This window comes from Canis aureus, chromosome 37 (genome assembly GCF_053574225.1).
Source record: "Canis aureus isolate CA01 chromosome 37, VMU_Caureus_v.1.0, whole genome shotgun sequence".
NCBI lineage: Eukaryota > Metazoa > Chordata > Mammalia > Carnivora > Canidae > Canis > Canis aureus.
The window spans coordinates 17908151-17928167 of record NC_135647.1 but is presented as its reverse complement, the minus strand read 5'-3'; the positions used below and the strand labels follow the sequence as shown (position 1 = coordinate 17928167).

Here is a 20017-nt window from a genome sequence, read left to right as displayed (position 1 = left end):
CCTTCTTGGATACCCCCCCTCCAGGGTAATCAGTAGCACATTGATTTTATCTAATCCTATTCTCTTTTCCTTTGTCCTTCCAAGAATATAGATTTTTGTGGATTTAAATTTGTATTCCCTCCCATTTCCCTGTAACAACATCACCGATGAACCTACTGAGCACCTACCTTGTACACAATCATAAAATATAGGTTGTGTACCTGTAAACAACATCACCCATGAACCTGCTGAGTACCTACCTCGTACACAACCATAAAATATAGAATTCCAGGCAGGAACTCACTTTATAGTCAAAGAACTGGAGCAATGGGATGATGCTCATGGAATTCAGGGTCTTAAGACATCATCAACCAGAAGTAGATGGCCGTAGAATGGTGACGGGATCTACCAAAGACTCAGTTAGAGTCTCTGTAGGGAGAAAGCTGCTTCTCAACTTGGAGTCTAGTCTCATAAAATGAAGTATATATTCTGACATTGTCAATAGTATGCAGTACTATTTTTCCATGAGTAGGAATATAGATTTGCAAAATCTGAAGGATAAAAAGTGCTGATATTCACTCTGAAGGAATGATCTGTTTAGAGAACTTTTCATTGGACTTTCTCAGCTCTTCCAAATTTAGAGACTTTAGTAATCATGAAAGAACTTCTTCCACTGACATAACACAATGCTTTCAAGTTAGAAACTGTAACTAAGACATTTCAGACATTTTGATTCCCATACCAGTCCTGGTCCATGGCTATTAGTCGTACTTTGCATTTAGTGATTAAAGGATGTCCATTAGGCATGTGACATTCTGGACACTTGTCACTCCATTAAAATTAGGAAATGCACATATGAATGGTAATATTACAAGACATAGAGAAGTTTGTCATTAAAATGCTGTTCAGAAGTGCTGCCTTTCTCCTTGATTTATTTCTCCTTATTTGGGAGTGGTGGCAAGAAGGTAGCATGAGTTTCTAGTTCCACATTTTTCTTCTCCAAAATTATTGAACTCTCTTTTCCTTTTCTTTTCTAGTTTTATTGAGAAATAATTGGCAAATATAATTGTATATATCTAAAGTATACAATGTGATGATTTGCTACACATGTGTATTTTGATATGATTACCAAGATAGTTAACACATTTATCACTTCACATTAACTTTGCGTGTGTGCGTGTGTGTTTGTATGTGTGTCTGTCTCTGAATGCTTAAGATCTACTCTGAACAAATTTTAAGTATACAATACTGTATTATTAACTATAAGAGGGATGCCTGGGTGGCTCAGTGGTTGAGTGTCTGCCTTTGGCTCGGTGCATGATCTTGGAGTCCTGGGATTGAGTCCTGCATCAGACTCCCTGAATGGAGCCTGCTTCACCTTGCCTGTGTCTCTGCCACTCCCTCTCTCTCTCTTTGTGTCTCTCATGAATAAATAAATAAAATCTTTTAAAAAATCTATAAGATATTTTAAATGTTTTTTTTTTTTTTTTTTTTTTTTTTTTTTTACTGAAGTGTGGTTGACATACAACATTATATTAGTTTCAGGTATACAACATAGTGATTTGACAATTATATAATTATGAAAGTTTCACCAGAGTTAAGTCTAGTTACCATCTGCCACCATACAAAGCATAATATTATTGACTATATTCCCTATGCTGTATTTTCCATTCCAGTGACTTATTTATTTTGTAGTTGGGAGTTTGTACCCCTTCATCTCTCTCACTTACTTTGCCCATCCCCTTACCTCTCCTCCCCTCTGGCAACCACCAGTTGTTCCCTGTATTTATGGGTTTGTTTCTGTTTGTTTTATTTGTTCATTTTATTCTTTAGGCTCCATATATAAATGAAATCATATGATGTTTGTCTTTCTCTGTCTGACTTACTTCACTTGACATAATGCCCTCTAAGTCCATCCATGTTGTCATAAATGGCAAGATTTCCTTCTTTTTTATGGCTAGGTAATATGTATTCCATTATAGATGTTATACACACACATATATATATATATATATATATATATATATATATATCACTATATACAGTGGTCACTATATATTTATATATGTGTGTGTGTGTGCAATCTATATATAGATGTGCATATGTCATCATGTTATACATTAGATCCTCAAAACTTATTCATCTTATAACTGCAAGTTGTAACCTTTGCCCTGTGTCTCCCCCTATATCTGCACTCCCGTGTTCACTGTGGCATTCAGAATAGCTGAGGTATATGGAAAGATCCTAGATGTCAACCAATGAATGAATGGATAAAGAAAATGTGATATATATTTAATTATATGTTTCTATATAATTAATATTATATAAATATAGAATATTATTTCACAGGAAAAATAAGAAAATCCTGCCATGTACAACAATGTGATTAAACCTAGAGGGCTTTTTGCTAAGTGAGGAAAGCCAAAAGAAAGACAAATACTGTATGGCATCTCTTGTATGTGAACTCTCTTTCCTTATCACACCAACCCATTGTTGGCAATTTGCCTTTGCTTAGAGGGAGCTATCACTATATTGCTTACAGTGGACCTATTGTATATACTCAAGACTCTACCCCAGCTAGAATGTCATGTTGGATTTAGGATTACACTTGTTTCTTCTAGCATATTTAGAATATGCTCCAACACCCATTAAACAGATTTTCAATAATTTAAATCACCCAAGTCCAATAATAATTGAACGTATTGAATGATTGAATGTATATATAGGATATCTCCTACTCATTTTTGCTCTTGGGGCATGTTAGGATTTTTTTGATTACAGATATGGACATATTCAAGGATCTGGGCCATTAACACTGGCTTCCTTCTTCAGTGGAGAATCATCATATAAGATGAGATGTTTTTTCAGGCAAATACTTTTCATTAGGTTTAGGGTTTCAAGATGCTTTTCAAATTGTAGGCATTCTGTTCATCCCTAATCAATGACCTTATTACTTATTTATTGATTTTATGCTTATTTTTTTGAGAGAGAGAGGGATGGGGCAAGGCAAAGGGAGAGTAAGAGAGAGAATCTTAAGTAGCCTCTACCCTCATACAGGGCTCAACCTCACAACCTTGAGATCATGATCTGGGCCGAAATCAAGAGTCAGACAACTAACTGAGCCACCCAGATGTCCCATAATGCCCTCATTTTTACTGAGAAATGCTAAGTATGGGAATTCAACTGTCATTTTGATTGAGCAACCAACAGAGTAGAACTTTGAATTTGATACTAGAAATATCAAGGATGTAGTCACAAAATATAGAATAGTTTGGTAAACTGTATGCGTTTGCATGTAGTATGGGGATTTGAAATTGTTATTTTTCTCCCTTCAAGCTATCAAATGCTGTTAACCAGCCACTTTACCTTGTGTTCTTAAACTCTTAGACTTTTTTTTTTTTTTTTTTTTTTTTTTTTTTGCAGCTCTTTGCACTATGTGGTGTCTCAAAGTTTCATCTGTAGGGAATTTGATTCCAAGTTATGTATTGAGAACCACTGGCTTTCATATTACTATCCTGTAATATTGACGAGACTTTGACTGCCTTTTGCCTTAGCTAGGAGATGGACAGATGACCAATGTCTTACTTTTCACATGTTTCTGAGGTTCTGTTTTCTACAACTCATGCCCTGGTTTTATGAGTGTTAGCAACAGAATGTGACTATACTAAGTCTGAAAACTAACTTGTTAGGACATTACTTAGTAGCTCATATAGATCATTGAAAGGCCCATAAAACTAGCAGGCAAAAAAAGACACTTAGTGGTAGAAACAAAAGTGTTATACTAAAGAAACAACCTGGTCAGGATGTTACTCTTGGCACTTTTTTTTTTTTTTTAACCACTATTTCTGGACGTTACAGCAACCACCACTCAAAACTGTACTGCCACTTTTATTGCTATATGCTGATACTATTATTGGATTCTAACTCTCACTTCATCTTAATATCACTAATTCTAGTTTCAAAGTTCTTTCTGGAAACATCTAAGTGTTCTATTCTAGGTCGCATGCCTGCAGCTTAACTCTCAGTATGAGGAGATGGAGCATTTGCCTCATTTTTCATCTACATAGGAAAGCATGACTTCTTCCATAAATAGTCTCACAATGAAGATTCTTTCAAGATTGGGATGAGTTAATGTGCTGGGAAGACCAAAATGACAGAAGTCCACTTCATGCACAAATGCAGCCATAGAGCTAAGTGAATTAGTTACTTTACTTCCAAATTAACTCTAACAAATACATTTTAGTAGTTAACCACTGAGTAGCTGTAGGCAACTTATTATAACTTTGCTACAAGTATGTCCATCTCATGACAATTAGGCACAACCAGGTCCTGAATCTGCTGTATGTTCTGTCTGCATCTATCTGTCTTAATTGGGTGAGGTTGCTTGTTTTATTTGTTTTTAACTTTCCTGGAGAGTACAGAGAGGGCTGGTGGCTTAGAATGCTAACATTCTCAATGTCTGTCTCAAGTGTCTCCCTCTTCTGACTGTGATTTGGGCTGTTTTAGGGGCTGTTGGAAGGTCATCCTCTTGGCTCACATATGGACCCTACTGGGGTGAATACAAGATCATTTTGTAGGAGCTGCTGACACCCACTTTTTAGAACCCCAAATTGAAGGTCTGCACCTCACACATGGTTTTAACTCGACCTTCCTCCATTCTTCCAAGATACAGAGCTGTGATGGAAACCTCCATGTGATGAGAGAATGGCAATGATTTATTTCGTTGCAAGTCCATCAAGATTGGAGGGTAGGGGAGAAGCTTTGAAAGCAAATTCCTATAGTGGGAAAGAGTAGGTACCATAAAAATTCAATTTTACCAAGGGCTAAATGAGGGTTGTGTTTTTTTCCCCCTTGTTCTGAATTAAGTTTGTTCTGAAATAGAAATCCTTTTCTTTTTCCTTTTACTTCACTTCCATTCTCAGCTCTTGTCTAGGGACCCTATTTAGGATTAAAATAAATGGACCATTTCAGCATAAATGTAGCAGTGCAGGAAAGAGTGTGGAAAGTGCTTACTGCATAAAACACATCCCTTTCTGATTCATTACATCCCCTTTCTGCTGTGTATAAGTGGACACCTTTCACTAACTCACTACAGGGTAGCTGTGCACATGTATTTTGAAAGGGGGAGGAATCCTCTTCCAAAATACATAGGCCTAAGCCATAAATCAAACTGACTTATCAAAATCAATCAATTAACAAAAAATCCATTGGAAACTTGTCTCAGCCAAGCTTGAAACCTTATTTTCCTGTTAAGTGAAGTTTTCATAGAGAATAAGCATTCTTCATATTCAAAAGATGCCCTGATTAGAAAATAGTTTATACAGAAAAAAACAGGCTTTGATAATAATTAGTTCCCCAAAGAGTAAAAAAAATTTTTTAGAATAAAATTTTTTAAAAAAGCAAACTAAAAATTGAAGTATAAGGTAGGGCTGAATTAAGTGAGGCAATCATAAATGACACATTTGTTATCTGCATTTTCAAACCTGGAGAGTTTTCAAAATATCTTTGGGTGTAGTTAGAATGAAAGCTCTCAGTAGAAGCATTGATGAATTGCTAATATTAAATTATTGAGGACAGCCCGGGTGGCTCAGTGGTTTAGTGCTGCCTTCAGCCCAGGATGTGATCTTGGAGACCCAGGATCGAGTCCCACATCGGGCTCCCTGCGTGGAGCCTGCTTCTCTCTCTGCCTGTGTCTCTGTGTCTCTTATGAATAAATAAATAAATAAATAAATAAATAAATAAATAAATAAATAAAATCTTTTAAAAATATTATTGAAGAATTTTAAGGACAGAGTAATACTGGCCTCGTCTAATTTTTACTGACGATGGAAGAATAAACTAATGTGAAAGCACAGGGCCTGCTTCTCTCTCTGCCTGTGTCTCTGTGTCTCTTATGAATAAATAAATAAATAAATAAATAAATAAATAAATAAATAAATAAATAAATAAAATCTTTTAAAAATATTATTGAAGAATTTTAAGGACAGAGTAATACTGGCCTCGTCTAATTTTTACTGACGATGGAAGAATAAACTAATGTGAAAGCACAGGGCCAAGATGATGCTAATGGAAATGCGTATAATGCTCTACGGTCCTCAAATATACATTATCCTATATTATATCCTGTGCTTTTCCCTGGAAACAGTGAGCAAACAGTGAGCAGCAGTGTAACAGTGACTTACAGCAAGCCAAATTTGCATTTTTCCAAGAAGGATGATGCAGGAAACCAGGAGTGAACATATTTAACTCTCAACTAGTCAATAGAGTACATTTAAAAATAGATTCATTTGCAGTTAGCAGTCTTACCTGTAACTCATAAGGAACAAAGCTAGCACGTACACGGGAATCATTGAAAACTTGCAGTATTGTGCTAGCACACCTGAGCAATCTAGGTTTCAAGAACACAGCACTGATGCTTACTTTGAAAAGTAGGACAGAGATAGCACAAATGTCCTTTTGAATAGGAGTTTGCTCTGCTGCTAGTCCCAAACTTGGGACAAATGTTCTCAATTTATATGGTCCTTAACATTTTTAATGGCTCCCGTGGCTATACAAATTGGCTGTAACGGATTCTGTACCTCTCTTCAAATCACAGACCCCACGTGGAGAGCGTAACTCATTCTTACAGGACAATACCCCTGGCGTCATCTTCAGAGCTTTAGAAACTTCACTTGTGGATCAAACTTCCTCATCCTCACGAATCAGAACTTAGAATATCTTCAAGAATATGTGTCTCTTTCCTGATGTCTCCAAATATCAGCAACCCTTGAAGAGTGGGTAAGTACAGGGCATCCGAAATATTTCAATCTTAATATATTTCTACCATTAGCACTGTTTCCTCGTTAGCATAAATTCTACAAAAGCTCCACCCTCTAAAACTGTACTACTGCCTTGTGCATCTTTATTTCCTAGTGATAGTAAAATTCCTGGTTCTACTTTACTTTAAAAAGCAATGAATACTTGAGCTAAAATACTTTATTTTTAATGAAACTTGCTATTTATATATTTACACACATACACACGCGTGCACACACACACAAAAAAAACAAAAATAGATATTACAGCTTAATAAAATTACAACTGAGCACTGTGGGCCGGCGGTGGGACACCCACCCAGCAGCAACTCCCACCCCACCCCCCGGCTGTGCCATGTAGGGGTTGGGGGACAGGACAGCAGGAGGGAGGTAGCCTGGAGTAATCAACTAGTTCATCTTTCTGTACCCAGACATCCTGGACTTTAGACAGATCCTACAATAATAGATTACTCTTGCCTGATATGATGCCAGACTTAGACCAACTATCCTACAATCGTAGATTATTCTTCCTTGCTATGAGTACTATGAGTACTAAATGCTGTTATTTATCATTTTTAAAAATCATTTTTACATGTGCTGTCATTTGTTGCACTTCTTATAATTGATATTACTTATGTATAGTTATTTTAAACTATCTTTTTGTATATTTGTATATCTGTATATCTCATATTTCATTAACTAAGGAAACAGACTAGTTCTATATAGAGCTCAATCTTATACTCCTCTACAGTGGGTTGAATTATATCTCCTCCCTAAAAATAGGCTGAAGTCTTAACCCCAGTATCTCTGAGTGTTACCTTATCTGGAAAACAGATCTGGTTTTCGTAAATGTAATTAAGTAAGTGAAGTTATACTTGATTAGGATGGGCCCTAATCCAATATGACTGGTGTCTCTGTAAGAGCAGAATGCCACATAAAGTCACACAATTGATAATGCCATGTACCAACAGACGCAGATACTGGAGAAATGCAACTACAAACCTAGCACACCAAGGATTTGCGGCCACCACCAGAAGCTAAGAAAAAGGGGGATCCCTGGGTGGCGCAGCGGTTTAGCGCCTGTCTTTGGCCCAGGGCGCGATCCTGGAGACCCGGGATCTAATCCCACATCAGGGTCCCGGTGCATGGAGCCTGCTTCTCCCTCTGCCTGTGTCTCTGCCTCTCTCTCTCTCTCTCTCTCTCTGTGTGACTATCATAAATAAATAAAAATTAGAAAAAAAAAAAGAAAAAGGCTGGGAAGGCTTCTACCTAGAGTCTTAGAGGGAGCATGGCCCTGCTGACATCCTGATTTTGGATTTCCAGCCTCCACAACTGTGACAGAATGAATTTCTGTTGTCTTAAGGCGCCACGTTGGTGGTAATTTGTTTTAGCAGCCCTAGGACACTAATACACCATGCAAGTCACAGTTCGTAATAGGCACTCAATTAAAACTTGTTAAATGAATTCATGAGTGAGTGAATGAGTGAATGAATATAATTATACAATGCACCGTAGGAAAGTATCAGTACATGTATATGTGAATGAGTTCATGTACAAGAGAATGTTGAGCTACTTGTTTGGGGATAAAGCAGGGCTAAGTACAAGCACAACTGGCCTCTTTACAGTACTTCTTCTACATTCAAATAAGAGCAGTGGATCATAATCTTTGGCTAATCAAAATGTAATTATGAAATTACATAATCATTGTGATATCACATAATATCTCAAACTCAAGAAATAGAAATAAATATGAAATACAGACGAATATGTACTGTCCTCCATTTGATGGTATGAGAATATCAGACACAAAACCGGCATCAGAGTGGCAAATGCTTTGTCAGTATTTTACACTTGCCTGTGATGCTTAATAAAAATTCCATTGTACAAACTACTAAGGAATTCTTTAGAGTATTTATCTCCATTTCATTTTATTTTTATTTAAAGATTTATTTATTTGTTTTAGAGACAGAGAGCACAGGTGGGAGGGGCAGAGAGAAAGAGAGAAATTTAACCAGGCTCCACATTGAGCAGGGAGCCTGATGTGGGGCTTGATCTCATGACACTGAGACCCTGACCTGAGCCAAAACCAAGAGTCAGACCCCTAACCAACTGTGCCACCCAGGCGCCCCTATTTCCAGTTTATAGGTAATACAACCAAGGCATTCTGGGAACTAAAAATAGGAGCTAAAAATGTCAAAACTAGGTCACATTTGTCTTCTCACTTTAACCCCCATACCACATAGAGAGACTGGCTTGACAAAAACCATTGTATTCAGATTCATCGTATCTCCTTAAACCACATTTTTAATGAGTCAATCAGCTTCATTATGCATTTTTAGCACAAACTCCCTCTCCCAGAAAGAGAGAAGATGAGACCCAAAGACAAATCAATTTAAAGAAATACAGAAATACAGACATTATTTGTGTTTTATATTTTATGTACACACATATACATACATGAAGATAATTTAAGATGGAAACTACATACATATCTTGGCTGGAGAAAACAAGTTTCTGGGAAACATGGCCTATTCTGAAATTTTAACTCCTAAAATACATTGTCAGAGGTGTTGAGCTTCCTGAGTGCCATTTAGGGATGATAATCTATTGATACTCGTATCTCCTTATATCTGTTTACTCTCTTTGGACCACAGTTGATTTACTGGTGAGAGGTAAAAACCTGCATACTTGGAGGTATTATGTGTCTATTTTTCTGTTATTGCAATAAGCATAAGAAGTCTACTTTATAAATAAACTCTAGAAATTTCCCAGTGGGGCAATAGAAACTCTACAGCTTGTTTCCTTGCATGATAGCCTTTGAAAATAAGTTCCCCTAAAAGGTAGTGTTATTTTGGCAATAAGTACAATGGATAATGAGGGCTGGCACTGACATTTCCTGAGGAATGGGGACATCGGTGATCTGTAGTTTGCAGTTATTTGTATGGACTTTACGAAAAGCTTATTCTTACTAATGTGCAAATATTTACAGGTACATTTTTACTTGGAAATTTGGTCTTTGTGAATTTTATATGTACCTATTAAGTAATCAAAGCTATTTGATTACTGATAAAAAAAACAATAAGCACCTGTTATATCTGTGGGAATGTTTAAAAACCTTGTCTATTGTAGGCAGCAGTTGGTAATCTCTGATCAGTACAGTTTCTCTAAGGAAGGATCCCCAGTATAGAACGCCAAGGCGAGGAAAGATCTTACATTTGCTTGTGTCCATTGGCTAGAGCACCTTGTGTCTCCTTCTCGGAGCATCTCTCTTCTCTGCAAAATACCCTGACATTCTCAACTCAGGGCAAACTCCTTCTCACTGGTACTTAAATTTCATAACAAATCAGCAATTTGTGCAGTATTATAGCCAACTGTTATTTTTATGATTCTATATAGGTAGCTTGACCTCAACTATGCCTCTGACCAATCTTCCATAAAACGGCAATACTAATGGTCATCCCAATTCTTAATTCTATCATTCCTGTGGTCAGCCATATTGTGGTGATCAAATACTATCACATAAAGTGCTCTTTAAAAATGTAAAATATGGGATCCCTGGGTGGTGCAGCGGTTTGGTGCCTGCCTTTGGCCCAGGGCGCGATCCTGGAGACCCGGGATCGAATCCCACGTCGGGCTCCCGGTGCATGGAGCCTGCTTCTCCTTCTGCCTGTGTCTCTACCTCTCTGTCTCTCTCTGACTATCATGAATAAATAAATAAAATCTTTAAAAAAAAAAATAAAATAAAATAAAATAAAAATGTAAAATATGTTAGAAATGCAAAAATGAGTTTGTTTCAAAAATGTGAATGCTTTATTAGATCTAGCAGTATAACTATTTGTATCTCTCTAAGTGCATCGATATAACTGTCTCGCTTTGGACATGTATTTATATATATATGACTAACTTTTCTGTTTGTTGCTCCTGGCGTATCTCACCATTCCCACCAGATTATAAGCCCCATGGGCAGTGGTTTATATTTAAATGTCTCATGTCCTTCTACATACGTAGCACAGTTATGGTCACACTCTATAAATTTCCATTCATGACTGACTTACGACCGTATTCATTTCCTTGCCATCAAAGATTTTTCTCAGAAGCCACTATTGTTTTGTGGTAGCTTTGGGCAACTTGTTCTGGCTGTTAGTGGTCCACTGGCATGTGCAAAGTGATAGAGCATTGTGATCCCAGAACCCAAGGAATCCGAAAACATAAAGGACTCCAATTGGTTTAAAATTTATTGGCTGCATTGCCCTCATTTATGTTCGATGTGTGGCAAAACTAATAATATTTCTTTTAAGTGTGCTTGAAGGCAATACCGGTTTAAGGAAAACATTCCCTACCATGTTTCATCTGCTGCCCTCTACGTAGAAGGTAAAAGCAACAGTTTTATTATTGACGGATATAAATGGCTTGCCCCTTTGCCTGCCTGTGTGCAAACATGGAGCATACAGAGTCTTGATTGCACTGGAGCCCACTCTGCCACAGTGCTCTGCTCGGAGCAGAGGGAGTTAAAAAGCTTTGGTTTTCCCTCAGTAACCGTTTAGAAGTACACAATGCAAGTCAACCATCGTTTAATTTATTTTGCTTTGTTAGATGGTGGCGTTAATTAATTTTGCTTTGTCGCCTCGCTTTCCTCTTGATAACATCATTCTTTTTAATAGCAATGGAACCTTGCAAATGTCAAGCAGCCTGCCCCAATCACAACAGGCTGCAACATAAAAACACATTAGTTTGGAGGCACCACAAGTAACTACTTTAGGAAAAAAATGTAATAGCTGTAATTATGTTTGTGCCTGCCAGTGAGCTGCCCTCCTCCTTCCTCTCTTTCTCTTTCCCCGTGTCCTTAATGGATTTTTGTTGTACAAAAAATCAGCATCTCTTGGCAAATTCTCAGTGGCCTCTGCCTTTTGGCCGGTCGGCTCTTGGGGTCTAAGTTGACCCACCTGCCCGTGGTGATGTTCTCTGATGCTCTCTGTACTTAGATGTTACATGTTGGGTCTATTTGATTGAACTGCTTCTTGCACCATTTTGTACAGTCTCCATAATTTCAAAGTTATTTGTTTTCTGTTATTAGATTAAAGGCTACTTGTATCTCCAAATCTATACCCCATGGCCTAAGATCAATAGCAGGGCTAATATGCCTTTTTTTTTTTTTTCCTAGCAGGGACTCTCCTAGATCCTCCTGCTCCTGGCAAGGCTGAGTCCTAAGCTTGTCACCAGGAAGAGAAGACCTTCATACCTTAGTCTCCAGAGATTTCAACCCATTCCCCTACTTCATGCAAACTGGTCTATCTTTGTAGCCCTGGAGCGTGTAAGAGGTGAAAAGAAACTTAAATCAGTAAAGAGAGTTATGCGTCTCTGAGATATCAGTGTGGTGCTTGCAGAGTGATAGTTCCTGTGGGCTTCCTGTTGAGTGTTGGCAAATTAAAACGGTCACTGTGATAACACAGAATGGAAAAGAAGACTCGCTTTCCATTTTCAAGCATGAAATTAGGTAAGTGAGGACGCAGGGGTAAAAGGATGTGTGTGTATGCGTGTGTGTGTGTGCGTGCGTGCATGTAAGTTCATGCGCTGTGTCTATAATCTTGTATAAGGGTCCTGGCTTTAAGAGACCATCTCTGGATTTCATAGACAGATGTACAGAATCATCAAGTATTAAACTAGGAGATTGTCTGGAAGGACCTCAAATCTGTAATAGTTATTTAAGTATGAGGAGCTGAGACTAAGATAGGAGAATCCTTCCTTCTGCACGCTGCCAGCCACCACAGGAAGTGGTAGCCTGGCATGCTATAGTGAGTACAAGTCGCTTCTGCATCACATAGACTTGGGGATCACTTAGCAGACAGTTGAGTGACCTTGGATAGGGTTCTTAAATTCTCTGATGCTCGGCTTCTTTATCTGTAAACTGAGACACTTTTATGGGGCCCTTCTGAGGGTAAAAAATAATAAATCCTAAAGTAAATTAATTTAGCTATCATAACTCTGAGCAGTTGGTTGTTCATTCATTATTTATTACATATGTGTGTGTGCGTGTGTGTATGTATATATGTATATGTGTGTGTGTCTATACCTATGTCGCTGATTACGTATCAGGCCAGTCACTGGGACTATACTAATGGTGACCGACACGAACTTAGCCCCCTGCCCTTCCAGATCTTCTCATCTAGCAAGAGTGACTTAATAAGTTTCATGAAAGGATTTGATGCATTTAGTATCTATGTTGCTCAGGCATTTGATAGAAATGGCCAGGAATGGAGGAAATACCTGGTGGGAGGAATGGCACAAGCTAAGAATCACCAATTAGAAAGTCAAGGTGTGCTGGAGCAGCGAAACAGAGAACCTGCTCCGTATACAGGGAGTTTATGTCCACAGGAGCTACCGATCGAGATTTGGGTCTATTTGAGGATCTTAACCTTCACGTGAAAGGGTTTTTTGCACTTTCCTCTAGGTAATGGGAAGCAGGAAGCCATTCAAAGATTTTGAGTGGTGGACACAGCAGTTTAGGAAGAATAATCTGGAGTCAGGAGAAATACATATTAAAGGGGAAACTGTTCAAAATAGTGAAAGGCAGAGCAGTTGTGCTATGAGTCCAGTGAAGAAGAGGCAGGGAGTCACTCTGAAAGAGGAGGCTGTTTGGGGGAGTGTCCTGATAACCAGGAGTAGCAGCAATTAAGAGGCCATCTGTTTATAACAGAAGGGATTGCAGTCTTCAAATTCAGACCAAAGTGCAATCAAATCCCTGCTCTATCTTTTGCGCGCTCTGTGAAGCTAAGGAAGGTAACTTGCGCTGCCCATCCTCCCCGCCCTACTTACCTGGAAGCGCTTCAGGGAAGGCTTGAGAAGAACATTCTCAGCCTGGGCAGTGCTCAGCACAGCACTCACTGCACATGAAGCAGCAAACCGGGGCTGGCTGCTATTATTTTACAGGGTTTTACCAGGCTCAGACTCTCACTTGCATCTTTGCATTTCATCATCAGGACATTCCTTTTACTTTTTTCTTGACTTTTGTAAAAGGAAACTAAAGCAGAGAAGGGGGGGGGTAACCTCTTCACCCTCTTTACTCCTACATTAGTAATTTCTGATATCCAGGATTAAACCCAGGTTTTCACAATTTTCCAAAGGCCAACACTGCCTCTCTGTTTCAAAGAAGAAACGACCGATGTGTGGTCGAAGGCTGGCACTCAAAAGATAAAGAGAAAAATCATGCCTGGGGAAGAGACAAGTAAAATCCTGGTTTCGCATAGACAGTAGAAAGGAATACCAAGCTAAAGGGGGTGCCAGTAGTAAATAATTTATGGGTGTTAGCATTCCATGTAGGATCTAATCATCCCGCCCTCTCTGCCAGAACAAGCCTTGGAAAGGACTGCTTTCATCCTGTCAGCAATGAACTGGAGAATCTTCAGTGACTCTCCACCGCCTTAGGACAAAACCCCATCACCTTAATGCACCTTTTGAAGTCTTCACGGCCCTGGCCTATATTTATAACTATATCTTCTGATCAATTCCTTGAAACCTGATTTGTACTGGACCATTTATTCCAACGCTGAAATCTTCCTAGCACGTGTGTTTATGCTTCTCCATGGTCTTTCTGCTTCTCTGAGCCCATGCAAGCCCTGTGAGGTGACCAAAAGGGAAGGCTCTGGAACCTGACTTCTGAACGTTTCATCCTGGCTCTACGCTGCCTGGCTTGGGACAGCAGCCAAGGGACTGAACCACTCTGTAATTCAGTTTTCTCATCTACAGAATGGGGACATGAAACATGCAATCTCAGAGTGTTATCTTCAGGATTAAAAGACACAGTTCCTGGACAGCACTTAGAAGCATTCCAGAGACAGAGTAGAAGGTCACAAAACATTTGCTTGTACTATTATCTTGGGCCTTCTTTCCAAAGTCTAGGACAAAAATTCCTTCATTTGAAAGGCCATCTTTGACCATTACAACCCAGTAAATTCCTTCCACCTCTTCTGAGGTCCTGATTTTTACAACAGTTATTTGGCATTTGCATGTCTAATGTTATTATCTGATGAATGTACTTTCTCTCTCTTTCTCTCTGCATGTGTCTATGTGTGTGTTTGTGTGTGAGAGAGAGAGAGAGAGAGAGAGTTTTCTTAATTAGACTAAACTACTTGGGGGGCAAAATGCTATGAAATCATTTTCTCTAACTCTTAGTGTATCTAATAGACTCCTTGTCAAATAATAGGTTCTCAATGAGTATTTACTGAATAGGGCAGTAAAAAGTCTTCTCGTAGATGGTCCCAGCAATATTCCCAATGATTTTTTTCAGCTATAAGCAAAAGTAATAAATAACTGATCCAGAAAATTGGAGGGAAGAAATTCACTAGTCAATTAAGAAAGCATTTTCAATTTGGCCCATATCTACATGGGTCTGTTGTTTGAGTAGCAGCCTCAGATCACACAAAGAACATGCTAGGCAGGGCAGAGATAGATCCTACATTGGTTTGACAATTGCCGCGTCCTGAATAAACTTTTGAGGTCATTCTACTCCATATCTTCCTCTACTCACCTTTTTAATATCCTAAAGAAATCTATTCTTAATAATCAATTGGAATTACAGAAGAGCACAGACGTTTCAAATTAAATATCTTAATTAAATGCACATCTGAGAACCTTAATTTAATATATTACCTAAAGCTCCATGCTCTCAAGACATCTTAATTTACATTGAGTATAATCGCACCTTACTCTCACTTCAGGCAGGAAATGGCACAGGTAGTTCTTTATACTCCTTAATGGAGATTAAAACATCTATTATAAAACAATATCTCACATGCAAACAGCCTTTATTTATTTTTAAATATTAATTATTTATCTAGACAGGTCATTAAGATTTTTTTCCCAAAAATTTGAGGTACTCGAGCTCAGAATTTATAAACAAAAAGAATCGAGGAAGAGTATGTATTAAAATTTTCGATTCTATGATAATTAATAATGACTTAGCTTAATTGAGGTTAAATCAACCTTAAAACTCCAGTAAAAATTTTTTAAAAATCGTATTTCCTCTGAGAATTAAAGCCTGCCAGAAATATGGGTAATAGAAAGATATATCATAGGAAAACATGTACTAAATTCCACATTTTCTGTTTTCTGTAGAGTTAGCTTTATATTAACATGCTAATTTTTAAAAGAAAAAAACCACACCCTTTATATGTGATTTTTTAAAAAATTATTTATTTTAGAGAGGGTGAGTGGGGGGAGGGACAAAGGGAGAGAATCTTCAAGCAGATTCGGCACTGAATGCAAACTCCCAGGTGGGGCTTGCTGTGAGGCTGGATCCCACGACCTTGAGGTCACAACCTGAGCCGAAGTAAGACTTGGACACAACCTACTGAGCCACCCAGGTACCCTGTGATTTTTTTTTAATTGCAGGGTTTGAGGGAATCCCTGAGTGGCTCAGTGGTTTAGCACCTGCCTTCAGCCCAGGGCGTGATCCTGGAGTCCCAGGATCGAGTCCCACATCGGGCTCCCTGCATGGAGCCTGCTTCTCCCTCTGCCTGTGTCCTGTGTCTCTGCCTCTCTCTCTCTGTGTCTATCATGAATGAATAAATAAATAAAATCTTTAAAAAAAAATAATTACAGGGTTTGCTTCCTATTGTCTAAAATAAGACCTCCACAAATAAAATAAAATAAATAAAATAAAATAAAATAAAATAAAATAATAAAATAAAAAGACTTCCACACTTCAAATAAATACACTAAATAGTTGTTCCTCTAATAAGTGTTCATTCCCTTCCTTCCTTCCTTCCTTCCTTCCTTCCTTCCTTCCTTCCTTCCTTCCTTCCTTCCTTCCTTCCTTCCTTCCTTTCCACCTTGAGAATTACTAATTTTAGAAATAATTCAGTACATTATATCATTATAATTGCTATTGCTTTGGCAATAGGATATTTTACTTTACCTTTTTATTGGAAATAGTTACATAAAATAGAATTAGGAAGGACAGAAGTTAAAGGTTATGATCAAATAGAACACAAGAAGCTGGAGGATTTGGAAGAACACAGTGAAACCCGACTGTGCCATCTTCATTGGGCCAGTAAGACATTCTTTAATGTCTTGATTTAGAACAGCAGGAAATGATAAGAAGCGATGGAAAAAACTCTTGGGCCTTGTCATAGGAAAACGTGTTAAAATAACAACAACAAAACACTCAAATTTAAAAAATATTTGGAAGCATGAGTTCTCGCATAGTGAATGTCATCTCTGACATCATTGCAGAGATATTTTATACTTGGTATAAAAATGATAAAGCCTGCATAAGATTTGAGAACTTGAAGATACAGGATGGAAACAACAGAGAATAACAAGGCTTAAATCAAAACATGGAAACCATTTCCACCTACTTTAAATCTTATCTCTTTTTTCTTCCAATGTCATGCCATACAATTCCTTTAGATAGACTGGTTTATCTGATTTATATGCAGCTGTTGTATTTATGGGTGATGGGGAAATTTTTCCCCAGTGTTACAATGAGCCTTTAAAAAGGATTATATTCTACTGGCAAGCTAAGAATGATGTTTAAACATGGCTTTCTCAGCATTTATCTCTGAATGATTGAATTTGAGTGTCTCCTAGGAGTAAAATATTTGATTAGGAAACTTTTGGATTGCACTTCAAATGCCACTGCATAAACATTTCTCCCAGCCTATGTGAACGGCTAAATTGCCCCAAAAAGGTTCATGGTGACTTTGAGGAGAATACATTTTACTAGTAGCCAAAATATCCTTTCATGCCAAAATCAGGAGATGTTGATGGTTAAGAGGGAGATGTTAGGGGCTGACTAGGCTGGGCTAGTTTCTGAGGCCTGTCTTTGAAGTCCTTCATATGGTTTCTGGAATATTTGCCAACCTTACACCCCTCTGCTTGACTTCCCTGAGGACAAGAACAGCCTAGTGTTATCTGAAACAGAAAACTAATACTTTTTGAAAGTGACTGATGAATTCTATCTTTTAATAGGCCAAGAATAATCAGCGGGGCACGAGATGTGCTGGGTAAAGAGATGGTTGCCCGTGGGGATGCCAAAATGACCCTACATCGGAGCCATCAGGATGAGGAGTGCAGCCAAAGCTACCAAGTCCTCTTCAGCAACAAATTAAGTGGTACTGGTCCACATTTCTCAAATAAAAATCATTCTCTATCATTTAACATCAACTCCTATTGTGATTTAGGTTGTTATTTCTCTAGCACAAAGCATCACGCAAAACAACTGCTCTTTGTCATACATGATGACTATTTCCTACATAAAAGAAGATCTAGTTGTCTCTGAAAATTCCAAGACATTTTTCCATTTAAGAGGGTATGCCAGACTAATTTGTGCGAGGATGAGGTCATTGGTCTTGGGCTTCAGCTCACTTTTTATTTCTCATCTTTAATCTCATTCTCTTCGTTCTCTTTATTACCGAGAGGGAAGCAAACTCACAAAAACCTGTTATCTATTATCCTTGTTCCAAATTTTGCTGGTTCTCAGTCCCTGGGGTTCAAAGTCAATATGTTTGGTAATGACTTTTTACAAAGAAAAAAGAAAAGGAACAGAGATTGGATTTCAAGTGTTATGATAGATGCATATCTGAATTTTCAGCTGAGTTTGGCTTCAAGAACTCTGCATCAGTTGTGAGAGAAGGCATATCTTCTGAGAAACCAAGAACTGACTGATCACTAAATTAAATGCCATATTCTCTCTGTATGTGTCTCTGTGTGTGTGTGTGTGTGTGTGTGTGTCTTTCTCTCTCTCTCTCTCATCAATACCTCCTTCTCCCTCTCTCTTTCCACACATACAGACACAGGCACACAGACACACACACATTCATCTCTAATGCTGCTAAAAACTCAGGGAACTACTTCCTCATGGTATAAACAGAAAAGAGTCAATAACTGAGTTTCCCATCAGTTCGAGAAGCCAGAGTTTATACCACCCAAGTCTTTTTTTTTCCCCTTGAATTGACTTAGTAATTGGCTCCAAATTAGCTTTATTGCTAGCATTATGTTGACTTTTCAGGGTAAAAATATATGGTGAGTGTTCTTTTTTTTTTTTAATGCTAAAATATGTTGGAAACCCCATCAGCAAAAGGAATTCCAAATGCAATGTGTTTCAGAAACACACAATCCAAGATGAATAGAAATTTATTTTGTGTAAATCCTGTGTGATATGGGGGTTCAACCAACAGTATTTCTTTGAAAAGAAAAATAAAACAAAAACTTTATGAAAATGTAAGTTTCACCAGTCCCTACCTGTAAAGAATGTAGTTTTCTGACTTACCATGGAAAATTCAGGAAATATTGTTACATTTTTTAAATTAAAATGTGAGCCATTTTGTTTTTCTTCAGAGAATGTTCCTTAATTTATTCTTTCTTTTATCAAGGATTGTAGAGGCAAAAAAAGATATGTGTGTGTGTATGTGTGTGTGTGTGTGCATGCCTGTACATGGGTATGTGTGTGTGTGTGATTATGTGCCTCCGCGGGATTTCCATAATTGGAAACCAAGATCCTGATAGTTGAAACCAGCTTGGGTCTTGACATCTTTAGTGCCTGATCAAACCCAAAAAGTTTAGGTCACAGCAGAAAATTTTCATCTTGGTTGTGTTACATTTTTACCCCCAGTCCAGAAAGCACAGTTCTCTCTAGGAATGTACAGATAAAGGGACACCTGGAGTGGCTAGCCTAGCTCTTAAGGGACATAATCCTTAGCAACCTGGTTGCCTGGTGCCTCCAATGCTTTGGGGCATTCCTGAGGCATCCCTTAGCAATGGAGATCACTGAGATTCTGAATTGGAGAGTGAGAGGAAAGAAGATGAGGGGTGGCTGTTTTTCCATCCAAGTTAGTTTTTTGCCCCAATAGGCTAGACTTTCCATGCTAGGCAGTTCTGTCACCCAAAACTGACACCTGACGAGGCTGTACCCATAAACTGCAGTGTGTTTCTCATGCAGGTGTTCAGCTGTGCAAGCTCTGAGAGTGTGCAACATCTGTCAGTTTGTCCCACGGATCCGACTGTTCCTGCTTCCTTGGGAATACTTGGGGAGGGTCTAGGCACAGCTGGATGCGTACCCTGACAAAGTAGTTCAGATCACAGAAAAACAAAAATCGTCTTAAACTTCCAGACACACTTGAGAAGCAGAAGCAAAGTGCCATTTCAGCCAAGCATTTGCCAGATGTCTTTGCTCCAATCTGAAGGCAAACTGGAGCAGAGCTCTGACACTCAGGGCCCTGAAGCTCCTGTAGATTTGTTATTAATTA

General features: G+C 38.3%; 1 long non-coding RNA gene across 6 annotated transcripts in view; it reads left to right on the top strand.

Moving 5' to 3' along the window:
* The window catches only part of LOC144306605 (uncharacterized), a 48172-nt gene extending 30266 nt beyond the window's left edge, over nucleotides 1-17906 (top strand). For 4 of the 6 annotated variants that reach the window (XR_013373690.1, XR_013373691.1, XR_013373688.1 and 1 more), the window contains 4 exons: nucleotides 3978-4769; nucleotides 6575-6756; nucleotides 11935-12267; nucleotides 17742-17906. This is a non-coding gene — a long non-coding RNA (uncharacterized LOC144306605). The remainder of the gene's footprint in view (nucleotides 1-3977; nucleotides 4770-6574; nucleotides 6757-11934; nucleotides 12268-17741) is intronic. The other 2 variants (XR_013373693.1, XR_013373692.1) reach the window with 1 other exon arrangement.
* Nucleotides 17907-20017: the final 2111 nt, after the last annotated feature.